Genomic DNA, 13,729 nt, shown 5'->3' on the forward strand with positions numbered 1-13,729 from the left:
TAGGTCTTACTGAACTCAGTACATCAAGAGCACTGTGCCTACAGAACAAATCCTGATAAGTTCCCCTGGCTGTTTTGAAAGATTCATCAACCCTGAGCCAGGAGAGGGCTGGGGGTGCAAACCAAAGAACAAGATCTCTGTAGAATCTAAGTGGGAGGTATATGAGTGTCCATGAATCAGCCCAGTACTGAATTATAGGTAGATGTCAACAAAGTGGTGAAAAGATGGCAAAAAGGCTATTAGAAAAGGATTCATAAAAGTTATTCATACAGAAGGCAAGCCAGACATTCAGAACACATAGTAGAGTTCACACTATTCTTTTTAAACATATGAAATACAATCACCCTGTTGAATTCGGTTCCTCTCAGTTACTCAGTGCCAGTTATGTGAAAATTCCAAGCTGAACACAAGCAAATTTTGTCCACAGCATATGAAGAATCTGTCTCTACTTATTCTCTATTCAGCAGCCTTGTTATCAGTCATCTATAACATAAAGTGCTGCATAACAAACCATCACATCTCAGAGGCTCACGATAATAAGCAATTATTTCTTGCTTACATGGCTTCAGAGAGGTTAGGGATTGGCCAGGCTGGTGGCAGTCCACTGGCCTAGGCTCCAGGCCCTGTGTCTCTCATTCTGCTTGATCAGCAGGCTCCCAGGGGCAGGGTCTTCTCACTATGAAGACCACAGTACAAGAAGGCAAGACCTCCTGCACAAGTACCTGCCAAGACTTTGCTCACATTTCGGTTAAAATTCCACTAGCGAAAGCAAGTAACACAGCTAAGCCAAGTAATCACAGCCCCTCATTCACCCAGCTCGGGAAATGGAGAACTCAGTTCTTTATTTATCACTGCAAGAGATTCTGGGGCAGCTTCAATTCAGGGTCTAGTGACATGGAGCCTCTGTCTGCTTGAATGGCCCCTCCACAGCTTCCACTGCACAGGAAAAACAAATCTCAAGTGTGTAACCACACCAATTCCAATGAACTGTTCTATTTTGCCTCTTCAGCTCCCCCCGAGGGGACAATTAGAAACATCGGGCCAAGAGATGGAACCCAGGGCACTTCTTTTTCTGCCGCAGGAGAAGTCAATTAGGGTTTCAATTTCCACTATTAAATGTCACCTTTTTACAACATCCTGGAGGAGAGCTGGCAGCCCTGTCGTTAGGGGGGGAAAAAAAACTCTTTCAAGGAAAGGCTTATTATCTAAAAAGACACAGAAGGGTCCAGAGATTAAAGGGCCCGCTCAGGCTGTCTGGATTTCCCGAAGCTCTTGGTTTCTATTTCCAGCTGAACATCCGGCTCCCTGGTAGCCCCCAGCGAGTCTTTTGAGCCTCCCTGCCTCACTTTTCTACCAGTTGCAAAAAGAGATAATAAACCCTGCTGCCGAGCAATGTATACAAAGTGCCCCCAAGGAGTGTGGAAGGGAGGCAGACTTCTCGAAGGGGAGAGCTGTCATCATGTTTTCTCCTGATCCTCAGGTATCTCCAGTGTCTGGAACCCCTCATTAGAGCATGTGGTCCTTCCCCTGAGAAGTCAGACAAGAGCCAGAATCAATGGAGCCAAGAGACTCCCTTCTCTCGCCTCTGCTGCAAAGGAGATGAGTCAAACTGCATGATGACCGGTCACTCTTCTTCACTTGCTAACACTCTGCACCCTATTTTCAAAAGAAGGAGCATGTTGTTGGTATGGCTGAAAGGTTAAACACTCCCACTCCGTCGCTACAGCCACTAGTGGGTATTTTATCACAGTTTCTGTGCAAGAACTTTTTGTCTGCAAAAACCCTTCCTCCACCCAGATGGGTGAGACTTTGAGAGCATCTCCAGTTTCTAAAGCTAGGTCACAAATCACTCTCCTGCTTGCAGGGTGGTGTTGCCCTTGAAAAGACCCCATCTGTTCATGGTCTGCAACTTATTTTGAAATGCATTCAAAAATTAAGAAGTGCTCATGCACTTTTAATTTTTAAAAAATTATTTAAAACTTTTTTTCTGTTTTCAATTATGGGGGAACTCATTTCCTCCCTCTCTGGGTGTTTCACCCTCATCTATAGAACAGGAACATTAGCCTTCTCCAAAGTATCAGGAGGAAGGACAAGGGCGGCTGGAACTCTCATAATGCCACCAACAAGAATGCCAAAGAGTTCCACTCTGGGAAAGAGGTTTCAGTACCTAAAATGGGTAGGTTGTTTTTGTTTTTTTGGATATATCTGTACAAGTGGAATTGCTGGGCCCCAGAAAATATTTCCAGGGATATACCAATCAGAAATACCTACACTTTTCTTAAAAGACACATATTAGAATGGCTTTAACCAGCCAAATGTAGTTAACCATCCATATGCCCGTCAACAGCAGAATGGATAAATTACAGGAGACTAAACAGCAATGAGAATTAACAATCTACATCTATACACAACATAGTGAAATTCACAATGATCGTTTTGAACAAAAGAAGCCAGACCTTTCCCCTCCCCCTGCCAAAAGGAGTTCATACAGCTTCTAGAGAGCTGGCAATTTTCTAATTCTTGATCTGAGTGTTTTTAATTTGGGAAAATGTATTGAACCATATATTTATGATGTGTGCTCTTCTCTAGAGGTTTATTACGCTTCAATAAGAGGTTTTAAACACATATGCACACAGAAAAAGTGCCCACAAATCAGAACAGAAAGTACTGGAAGAAAGCGTCCACCCAACCTTCTACCCTGTCCCTCCCTACTCCTTCCCAGGGGAAAGCCATGGCTGACTGGTGTTGAAGGGGGAGCTGGAATCACAACCACATAGAGCCTGGGTGACCCCTCCTCCCCAGGCTCCCAGACCCTGCTTTGACCCCCTTGTCTTGACTGCCATGACCTGAAACATGAGAGGCAATGATTCTCCTTTCATCTGGCCAAGCCAGTGAACCCGCTCTGCAGACCCAAGTACCACTGTTCATGGGCACCGCAAGTCAAGGGGGAAGAAGCAGGGAGCCCTGGCTGACTGTAGCACAAACTATGTTCTCTGGTCCAGGGCTGCCAGCAACAAGAGGTGCTACTCTGACCTCCAATTCCCATCGCTTACATCTATTTCTCAACTGATTCCAAAGATGGAAGAGGAAGATACATGATTAATGATCACCCCTTAAACCTCAACATCTTATTCAGCAGTTAAGAAGGTGAAGATAAGAAAAAATGTATTGCTCTTCTTTTATGAAGCATTAAGACCAGAGGCTGTGAGTTTCTAATGATCCGAGGAAATGGTGATGCCCCTTTGGAACAAAACCAACTGGGTAATTAGAAAAGAAGAATGTGATTATCTAATCTCCTTCCTGTAAGATTTCCCTGCATTAACAAGAAATCACTTTTCTGGGTGACTCCTGAATTGGAGATTTAGAGGTTTTGAATGTAATATCAGAGGTTATCCCATTGCTGAGTTAGATGTCCCAGTCACTGGTTGCCACAGATGGAAGAAATGGGGGTCACAATATTTTTCAGCTCCTTCCATCAAGAAGTGAAGTCCATCTCTCCATCCCTTTGATCTGGGTATGGCCAAGTGACTTGCTTTAAACAGTGGGATGCAGCAAACTTAATACAAGCAGGAGCTTAAAAAGTGCTGCACCATTAGCCATGCCCTCTGATTATTGGACATATTCCACCACTGTCTGAAGAAGACTGCTGGAAGATGAGAAGCCACATGGACCAAGGCCCCAGAAATAGAAGTGAGATGCTAGATCACACAGTCCCAGCCAAGAAGCCCATGTGAAAAGAACCACCTAAACAACCCACAGAACCTTGAGAAATGAAAAATGCGTGTTACCAGTATACAACTAATTAGAACAGCCAAAATCCACAACACTGACATCACCTAATGCTGGAGAGGATGTGGAGCAATGGGCACTCTCATCCCCTGCTGGGGGGATGCAAAATGGTACAGTCACTTTGGAAGACAGTTTGGCAGTTTCTTACAAAACTAAACACACTCTTACCATAGGATCCAGCTATTATACTCCTTGGTATTTACTCAAATGAACTGAAAACTATATTCACACAAAAACCCACGCAAGGATGTTGACAGCAGTGTTATGCATGATTGCCAAAACTTGTAGCAACCAAGATGTACTTCAGTGGGTTAAAAATGAATTATGGTTCATTTACACAATGGAATACTATTAAGCACTAAAAAGAAATCAGCTATCAAGCCATGAAAAGACATGGGAAAACTTCAATGCATGTTACTAAGAAGCCAGTGTGAAAACGTTACAAACTGTATGAGTCCAACTATATGACATTCTAGAAAAGGCAAAACTATGGGCACAGAGAAAAAGATCAGTGGTTGTCAGAGGTTTGGGGGTAGGGAGGAATGAACAGATGGAGCACAGAGGATTTTTAGGGCAGTATGACTATTCTGTATGATATTATATTGGTGGATAATCGTAGTAGTGTAGTGTTAGTCACTCAGTCGTGTTTGACTCTTTGTGATCCCATGGACTGTAGCCCAGCAGGCTCCTCTGTCTACAGAATTCTCTAGGCAAGAATACCGGTGTGGGTAACCATTCCCTTCTCCAGGGGGCCTCCCTGACCCAAGGATTGAACCTGTGTCCCTTGTATTGCAGGCAGATTCTTTACCATCTGAGCTACCAAGGAAGCCCCATATCGATGGATAATGATGATGGTTTAGTTGCTCAGTTGTGTCTGACTCTTGTGACTCCACGGACTGTAGCCCACCAGGCTCCTCTGTCCATGGAATTCTTACAGGTCATCACTTGTCAAAATCCACTGGATGTACAACACCAAGAGTGAGTCCTTATGTAAACTATAGCTTTTGGGTGATAATGATGTCTCAACATAGGTTCACTGATTTTAACAAATGTCCCACATTGATGGGGCACACTGATGGTATTGGAGGCTATGCAAATGTAAGGCGAGACTATGGGAACTCTCTGCACTTTCTATTCAATTTTGCTATGGACCTAAAACTGCTCTAAAAAAAATAAAGTCAATTAAAGATAACGTGTTATTCTAAGCCACACAGTTTTTAGATGGCTTGTTACACAGCAAAAACTAACTGATATACTGAGTCAACTGTTGAATGGGGCAGAGAATCAAGGGGAATTGAATCTGCCACATTAGAATCACAGACACAAATGAGAAAACACAGGACAAAACAGCTGCCGTGGAATCCAGGAGTGAGTACAGTCGTGCCTGTAGTTGGTTGGGCAAGTTAGGTAAAACCAGATGAAATTAAGTTAAACCCAGATGACAGGCTGGGTCTGACATTTTACAAGGACACACTTTTTAGGCCCCATTATGCGCTGGTTTTGTTTTTTCCTTACTATTAGGGTAACAGACTTCCTCCACTGAGGTTTGACAGTAAAATTCCTATTTCTGGAAGCTTCAAAAGTGGGGCGCAAGGTAATGAATGCAATTCCTATGTCGACGATTAAAGAGGTAACGTATGAGCTACTTAGACCTGAGCAGACCAGCAGGTGCCTGTCTGCTCCAGTCACCGGATCCCAAAGGGTCTGGTCATCAGCACCAAGGAGGGGAGAAAAGGCAACAGGAAACATTGGACATGATGGACTACCCGGAGGTAATTTAATTGGTTCTCTGGAATGAGTGACTCACCACCCCTCTGCCTCCTTCGCCACCCACCCTGCCTTCAATCTCCCCTGTCCCCACCACACACACACCCATCCACACACACCAGCAAACACAACACAACATTGGGCCCGAGTCTCTTAAAAGACCTTGACATCAAAAACCAAGGATTTCTCTGGGCATTTGGTATAATGTGCTGAGAATGTGGCCATGGACGGTGAAACAAGACAAGTCCCTGTGGATGAAAAACTGAAGCCAGTACTGAGGTCAGATTCCAGCCTCGGCAGCTGTGACTCCTCTGTCTCAGACTCAGGGAGGGGGAACACTGGAGTTGGGTGGAGGGAACGGAGCTGACCATGGTTTCAATTTAACACCATTTCCTGAACTGATCAGAATTCCACCAAGGAATTGGCTGCTGACTGTATGCCTCTCATTTCTGAATGTGCTTCCTGATTCAACATGGAAATGACAACTGAATCACACATCGGTCATGCTTGACCTGCCATACCTGAGCCCCTTGATTCAGTCCCCTCCCACATTCGTAGGATGATCAGGGACATGAAGAAAACATCCTGGATGGGTGATGAAATGGCTCTTCCTCTTCAAGGAAAAGACAGGAACCACCAGGGAGCTATGCCCAAACTTAGAGAGGTTTTCTAGCTCAAATAAAACATACCTTGAAGATTTCCCTAAATTCTTAATCTGTGACCAACCAGATTAAAAAAATGAGGAGCTAGAGAGAGAAATTGGGAGATTGGGGCTGACATATGTAAACAACTATATATAAAATAGGTAATTATTAAGGACCTACCATATAGCACAGGGAACTCTACTCAATACTCTGCAATGACCTATATGGGAAAAGACTCTAAAAAAGAGTGGATATATGTGTAACTGATTCACTGTGCTATACATCTGAAGTGAAGTGAGTGAAGTAAAAGTTGCTCAGTCGTGTCTGACCAACTCTTTGCGACCCCATGGACTGCAGCTTGCCAGGCTCCTCTGTCCACAGAATTCTCTACGCAGGAATATTGGAGTGGGTCGCCACGTCCTCCTCCACACCTGAAACTAATATTGTAAATCAACTACACTCCAATAAAATTTTTTTAAAAATTAGGAGTTGGACTCCAAAGACCTAAGAAACAACTTTTTAAAAACTGCAATGCCAAGGTTTATAAAAGCGTGTGTATATGTGTTAATATCCTGTCCCCACCCAAAGTCACATTATGATATTGGATTGTCTAAAAATTATATCCCTTCTTTTACCAACCTCAATAAAGGCTGACAAAACTAGGTGTCAGTAGGAAGACAAAGCAGTTGGAATTCTCATTCACTGCTGGTGAAGTACAAAATATCAGGCTTTTTTGCTGCTGTTGGGGACAAAAAGTCTGTTGTCCAACATTTACACTACAGCTCTGGGGCTTCCCTCATAGCTGTTGGTAAAGAATGCGCCTGCAATGCAGGTGACCCTGGTTCGATTCCTGGGTCGGGAAGATCCGCTGAAGAAGGGATAAGCTACCCACTCCAGTATTCTTAGGCTTCCCTCGTGGTTCAGATGGTAAAGAATCTGCCTGCACTGCGGGAGACCAGAGTTCGATCCCTGGGTTGGGAAGATCCCCTGGAGAAGGGAAAGGCCACCCCCTCCAGTATCCTCACCTGGAGAATTCCATGGACTGTATAGTTCATGGGGTCACGGAGTCAGACACAACTGAGCGACTTTCACGACAACTGGGGGAGCTAGTGAGCATTTATATCATGCAGGGTTCTTACTTGCAGACAAGAGAGTCCACTGTAACAAGTTTAAGCAGACAAGGTTTATTCTATTAGCTGTCTCACAAAACATCTAAGGGGGCAGGAAGCTCGGGTGCTTACATGGCCAGGAGTGATGTAGCCGGGAGACATGTCCCACCTCCCCACGGGAATGTTCCAGCAGAAACCCTACTGCTGTCACCATACACAGTCTGTGATTCTGGAGGTCTGGACAGTGGAAGATCGCATGCCGCTCCAGAAGCAGCATCCATGTGCCGTCTTGTCTCACGTGGACGGGTCTGCTTGGAGGAATTCAGCCAAGCGTGGCTCCCCAGCTGCATGGGAGTCTGAGAAAATGCCCTTTCAGCTTTCCACAATCTACAGCAGCGGAAGAGATGAGCCAGGGGATTGACAGTGATGGCGAGTGTGTGTATCTGAGGGTGGTACCTGCTACAGCCTATTTGGGGAGGGAGAACAGATTGAGTCCAGGGGATCTGGGGGAAGATTCGCAAGGAAGGTTGGAAACGGTCAGTGCCCAAAGGAGGAGTCACCTGTGGGCAGGTGAGGACTGATGTCAGGACAGGGGCTAAATGTCTCAGAGAGGATGTTGAGAACAAACAGAGCGAGTGAGAGGACCTCTGGGAACACTTCCATTTACAAAGTTAGGTCCAGTGAGACACAGGTTAAACTAAAGTCACATTTTGCATGAAGAGGAGGAAAAAGGCTTTTTAATGATTGTTTTCACTGTGGGGGTGGGGGAAAGCAGAGGCAGTGAGATAAAATAATAAATTGATGATGTTCTGACTTAAGTCACTGTCAGGCTCAAAGGGTCCACATAAGCTCCCTCAGGAGGTGATCAGAAGTCAGTAGGCACCTCCCTGGTGTTCCCACAGCACCTCACTTTTCCTCAGGGACACTCTGTCACCCCTCACTCCACAAGGTCCCATCAGTAAAAGTGCCCTGCTCACCCTTACCACCTGAGCAGTGGGAAGACATCCCAAGTCAGCTCCCCAAGAAATCAGAATTGTTTTTAATGAGACAGAATCGACATACAACATAAAGTTGGTTTCAGATGTCCTACATTATGACTTGACACATCCATACACCATGAAGTGATCACCACGTTAAGCCTAGGAACCACCTGCCCTCACACAGTTCCTGCAGTGTTATTGACCATATTCCGTATGCTGTGTCACACTCTCAAGGAATCTGAATCATGAGCCAAATGACACAAAGACTCACCTCTCACCCTACCCCCAAATCAGACGAAGTTATCCCAGAGGCCGTTCCCTACAAAGGTTCCTTCAGGGATCCTCAGGGCTGTCCTCTATCACTTTTTTTTTCTTCTCTTTTTGGTTGTGCTGGATCTCTGTTGCTGTGTGCAGGGCTTCTTCTAGTTGCAACAAGAGGGGACTACTCTTCGTTGTGGTGTGGTGTGGCTCTCATTGCAGTGGCTTCTCTTGTTGCAGAACTCAGGCTGTAGGCACATGGGCTTCAGCAGCTGCAGCGTGGGGACTCAGTAATTCCGGCTCACAGGCTCGGAGCACTGGCTCAGTGCCTGTGGTGCACAGGACTTACTTGCTCTGCGGTATGTGGGATCCTTCCTGACCTGGGATAGAACCCATGACCCCTCCACTGGCAGGCCGACTCTCAACCACTAGACCACCAGGGAAGCCCCTTCCTATCACTTTAGAGATCTCAATGAAAAATGCTTCCATCAAGTCTGTGAGCTTCCTAATGCCCTTCTACTGTTTGTTAGGTTTAAGTTAACGAGCGTCTATTTCTTTTGTTCATGAGAAAGTGCTGCAGGAGAAAGAGTCCCCGTTCTCTCCTGGTGAGGCATGTGCTTGTTGACCCTCACTCGGCAAATCGTGGTGTTCGGCAGGTCACTGCGATAATGGCCCCCAGTGAACACATGTCCCTTTGCAATGGGACATTGCTGCCCCTCCCATCAAGACTCCATCCTTGAGTCTACGTCTCCACACCACCTGGATCTGGGCTGGCCTTCTGACTTACTTTGACCATTAGAATATGGAGGGTGTGATGGCGTGTGATTTCTGAGTCTAGGCCTTAAGGGGCCCGATAACCTCCTGGAACCCTGAGGCTGCCACGCTGTGAGGAAGCCCAAGCTCACTGGAGGAGGTGAGCCGGAGAAACAGGCAGCCTGTTGAAGTGGTTGTCCAGGTGGGACCAGTTTGGCAGTGACAGCGGATGGAGGCAGTGAACAGGGCAGAGGCAAAGCTACCAGCCAACTGGGCATTTGCCAAAGGTCCCAGGAAGTAGTGAAAGTGAAGTGAAAAGTGAAAGTCACCCAGTCGTGTCCAACTCTTTGCAACCCTATGGACTATACAGTCCATGGAATTCTCGAGGCCAGAATATTGGAGTGGGTAGCCGTTCCCTTCTCCAGGGGATCTTTCCAACCCAGGGATCGAAGCCAGGTCTCCTGCATTGCAGGCGGATTCTTTACCATCTGAGCCACCAGGGAAGCCCAAGAATACTGGAGTGGGTAGCCTATCCCTTCTCCAGTGGATCTTCCTGAACCAGGAATTGAATCAGGGTCTCCTGCAATGTAGGCAGATTCTTTACCAGCTGAGCTAACAGGAAGCAGAGAGCCCACAAATGAGAAGAAACAGCCTTGGTGCCAATGGGGAAAAAGTCAAAGTGGTCTGGACAAAAGATCCAACAAGCCAGAACACTGCCTCAAGGCAAAGCCTCCTCTAGAGCCAGGCCTTGCCTCTCTTCAATTCTGGGAAGACTATGAGAGGTGAGGAAGCTGCAGAAGAAATGAAGAACTGTGTGAGGCTAGCAGAGATGGGTTCACAAGATTTAAGGAATGAGGCCGTCTCCATGAGAGAAGTACAAGGCAGAGCAGCAAGTGCTGATGCAGAAGCTGTAGCCAGTCACACAGAAGACTTAGCTGAGATAATGACTGAAGGTGGCTACATTAAACAGTAGGTTGTCAATGAGATGAAACAACCTTGTATTAGAAGATGCCATCCAGGACTTTAATATCTAGAGAGGAGAAATTCATTGAATGTTTTAAGCTCACTATTGAGAGCTACTGCTCAGAAAAAAAAAAAAGATTCCTTTCTAAATATTACTTTCATTCACAATGTAGGTACAGGAGCTCTGATGGAGACGGACATGATGCATGTTGCAGTCATGCCTGCGAACATCGACCATATCCATTCTATAGCCCATGGAGCAAGGTGTCATTTCTACTTTCAAGTGTTATTTTTTTTAACAAATAAATTCCATAGGCCATAGCTGCCACACAGAGTGAGTCTCTGATAGATCTGGACAAAGTCAATTGAAAACCTTCTAGAAAGGATTCACCACTCAAGATCCATTGAGGAATTCATGACTCAGGGGAAGAGGTCAAAATACCAACATTAATAGGAGTTTGGAAGAAGTTAATTCCAATACTTATGGATAACTTTGAAGGTTTCAAGACTTCAGAGGAAAACACTTCAGCAAATGATGTGATCTTATATACAGAAAACCCTAAATACTATACAAAAAAAACTGTTAGAATAAACAAATAAAAAGAATAAAAAGTCTGTATACAAAAATCAGTTGCCTTTCTATACACTTAAACTATCCGAAAGAAAAATTAAGAAAACAACCCCATTTGCAATGACATCAAAACAATAAATACCTAGGAATAAATTTAACAAAAGTAGGTAAAAGACCTATACATTGAAAACTATAAGACACAATGGAAGAAATTAAGGAAGACACAAATAATTGGATGAAAAGCCCACGTTCATGGACTGAAAGAATTAATATTCTTAAAATGTCCATACTATCCCAAACCATCCATATATTAAATGCAAAATTCCATTGGCATTTTTCACAGAAATAGGAAAAACAATCCTAAAATTGATATGGAACCACAAAAGACCCCAAACAGTCAAAGCAATCTTCAGAAAGAAAAAAGCTGGAAGCTTCATTCTTCCTGATTTCAAACTGTATTATAAAGTAATCAGAATGGTATGATACTGGCATAAAAACAGACACACAGACCAATGGAAGAGAATTGAGAGCCCAGAAATAAACCTAATTTATGTCTGTGCTTATAAAATATGTTCCACTAATATCTGACATGGGAGCCAAGAACATGCAATGGGGGAAGGACAGCCTCTTCAACAAACGGTGTGGGGAAAACTGGATAAACACATGCAGAAAAAAGACATCAGCCCCCCATTCTACACCACTCACAAAAATTAACTGAAGATGGATTAAAGACTTAAATATAACAGCTGATATCATAATATTCCTAGAAGAAAATATAGGTAAAAAACTCCATAGCATTGTTCTTTGCAGTGATTTCTTGGATATGATAGCAAAAGTACAGGCAACAAAAACACAAACAAGAGGAACTAAAAAACTAGAAAGCTTCTGCAGAGCAAAGGAAACAATCTGCAGAATGAAAAGGAAAGCCATGTAATAAAAGGAAATACTTGCGAACCATATACCTGGTAAGGGATTAATATTCAAAATATGTAAGGAAACTCTACAACTCAACAGCAAATAATAAATAAGGAACCTGATTTACAAATGGGCAAAGAAACTGAACAGACAAGTTTTTCCAAGGAAGATACACAGGAGGTCAACGGGTGCATGAAAAACTGCCCGACATCACTAATCTTCAAGGAAATCAGAACCGTGAGATTTCACTTCACACCTGTTAGGATGGCTGTTCTTAAAAAGGAAAGATTTCCAGTGTTTGTGAAGGTACGAAGAAATGGGAACCCTAGTACACTATTGATGGGAACGTAAATTGGTACAGCTACTGTGGAAAACAGCCTGGGGGTGCCTCAGAAAATTAAAAAACAGAGGTACCACATGATCCAGCAATTCCATTCCTGGGCATATATCTGAAGGAAACAAAACCAGTATCTGGAAGATAAACTCACATTCCCGTGTCCACCGCAGCCTTATTCACAACAGCCAAGATATGGAAACAATGTAAGTGCCTATCAATGGATGAATGGATGAAGAAGATGCGGTCAGAACACACAGTGAAATATTACTCAGCCAAGAGAAAGGAGGAGATCCCGTCATTAGCAACAACACAGATGAAACTTGAGGGGGTTATGAGTGAAATAAATAAACACTGTATCATCTGAAAACATTCTAGAACAGATGATGAAGAAGTTAGGTTGGGGGCCTGTGGAACAGCACAGCGCCGGTCTGAAGTCAGCATGGGTTCACAAGTAACACGGTTGTTGTTGTTCAGTTGCTTTGCGACTCCATGGATGGCAGCATGCCAGGCCTTCCTGTCCATCACCATCTTCTGGAGTTTGCCCAAGTTCATGTCCATTGAATCAGTAATGCTGTAACACACTGATGCTGGACTACTACTGTTTGACAGAATCAAGGGATTAATCACCAAATTACTCTGAAAACAGGGTTGTTTGACTTTGGCAAGAGTGGTGACATGGGGAGAAGCAAAATGGAGTGAGTGAGAACATGACGGATGCATCTATTGACCTGTTAAGAAGATCCCTAACTGGGTGCCAACTCTGCGCTGTGCAGCATGTTTAGCCAGGACCTGGATAAAGACAGAAAAACTCATCTGAGGATAACACAGAGCTGGAGGAAGGGCCAGGATGACACAGAAGCCCAAGAGGCCTGTGCCCAACAGGAACATGATTAAGTTCTTCACTGGACACCTTCCACTGGCCAGACTCTGGTCACACGGGACACACGTGGGGCTTTAGTTGCCTGCAGGCTGGTGCAAGCCACAGAAGGGATGCGGCCACTGCAGGAAAGTAGCTTCCAACGCGTGGGGTGCCTGCTGTGCCCTTGAGAACGAATGCAGCTCTGCCCACGGGTGAGACCACAGCATCTGGGCAGGGATGGCCTGATTTCAACAGATTTGGGGTGACCTGCTGCATGACCTTGGTGTGGCTTCTCTGCTCTCTCTGGTGCTTGGTGCCCACCTCCACTCAGGAAGTGTCTGTATTTGGTCTGTGTTTTGTGTCGCCAGAAGAGGTCTGTCTCCTATAAAGTAAACCACAGAAGGCAAGATTAAACGGCCCCTGCTACCCGGTGGCACCAGGCAGTGCTCTGTTTAAAGTCCCAGGCCCACAGTCTGCCAAGACCTCTCAGGAAAGCCGTACATGGTACGATCCTCTCCCATCCTCAGTCAAACCATGCTTTAGTGGACAATAAACAGTGAGTTTGATAAATAAGCAGCGAGGAGAAGTCAGACAGGTTGGGAGGGACGTGAAGACTGGGTTTTACGCTCTGTAAGCAGAGCTGCCCCCAGAATCTAATTTTAGCCACTTGTCTCACAGTAGGAGTTGGAAATGACCTTCAGCAGGAGAGCAGGCGCCTGGGGAAGGCAGGGATGAACAGCCTCTCTGAGGCAGTTGAGGATGTCGTGGGGTTTCTTCCTGAGCT

At 44.9% G+C, this 13,729-nt stretch overlaps 1 long non-coding RNA gene across 1 annotated transcript; it reads left to right on the forward strand.

Annotated features, from left to right (window-relative positions):
- Positions 1-1,557: 1,557 nt before the first annotated feature.
- Positions 1,558-10,435, forward strand: LOC145532798 (uncharacterized). Its single transcript, XR_014073558.1, has 3 exons — positions 1,558-1,736; positions 2,050-2,176; positions 9,773-10,435. It is a non-coding gene; the product is annotated as an uncharacterized LOC145532798 (long non-coding RNA).
- The last annotated feature ends 3,294 nt before the right edge of the window (positions 10,436-13,729 follow it).

Source organism: Giraffa tippelskirchi, chromosome 13, assembly GCF_054371585.1.
Source record: "Giraffa tippelskirchi isolate mGirTip1 chromosome 13, T2T-mGirTip1v1.2.pri, whole genome shotgun sequence".
Classification (NCBI taxonomy): Eukaryota; Metazoa; Chordata; class Mammalia; order Artiodactyla; family Giraffidae; genus Giraffa; species Giraffa tippelskirchi.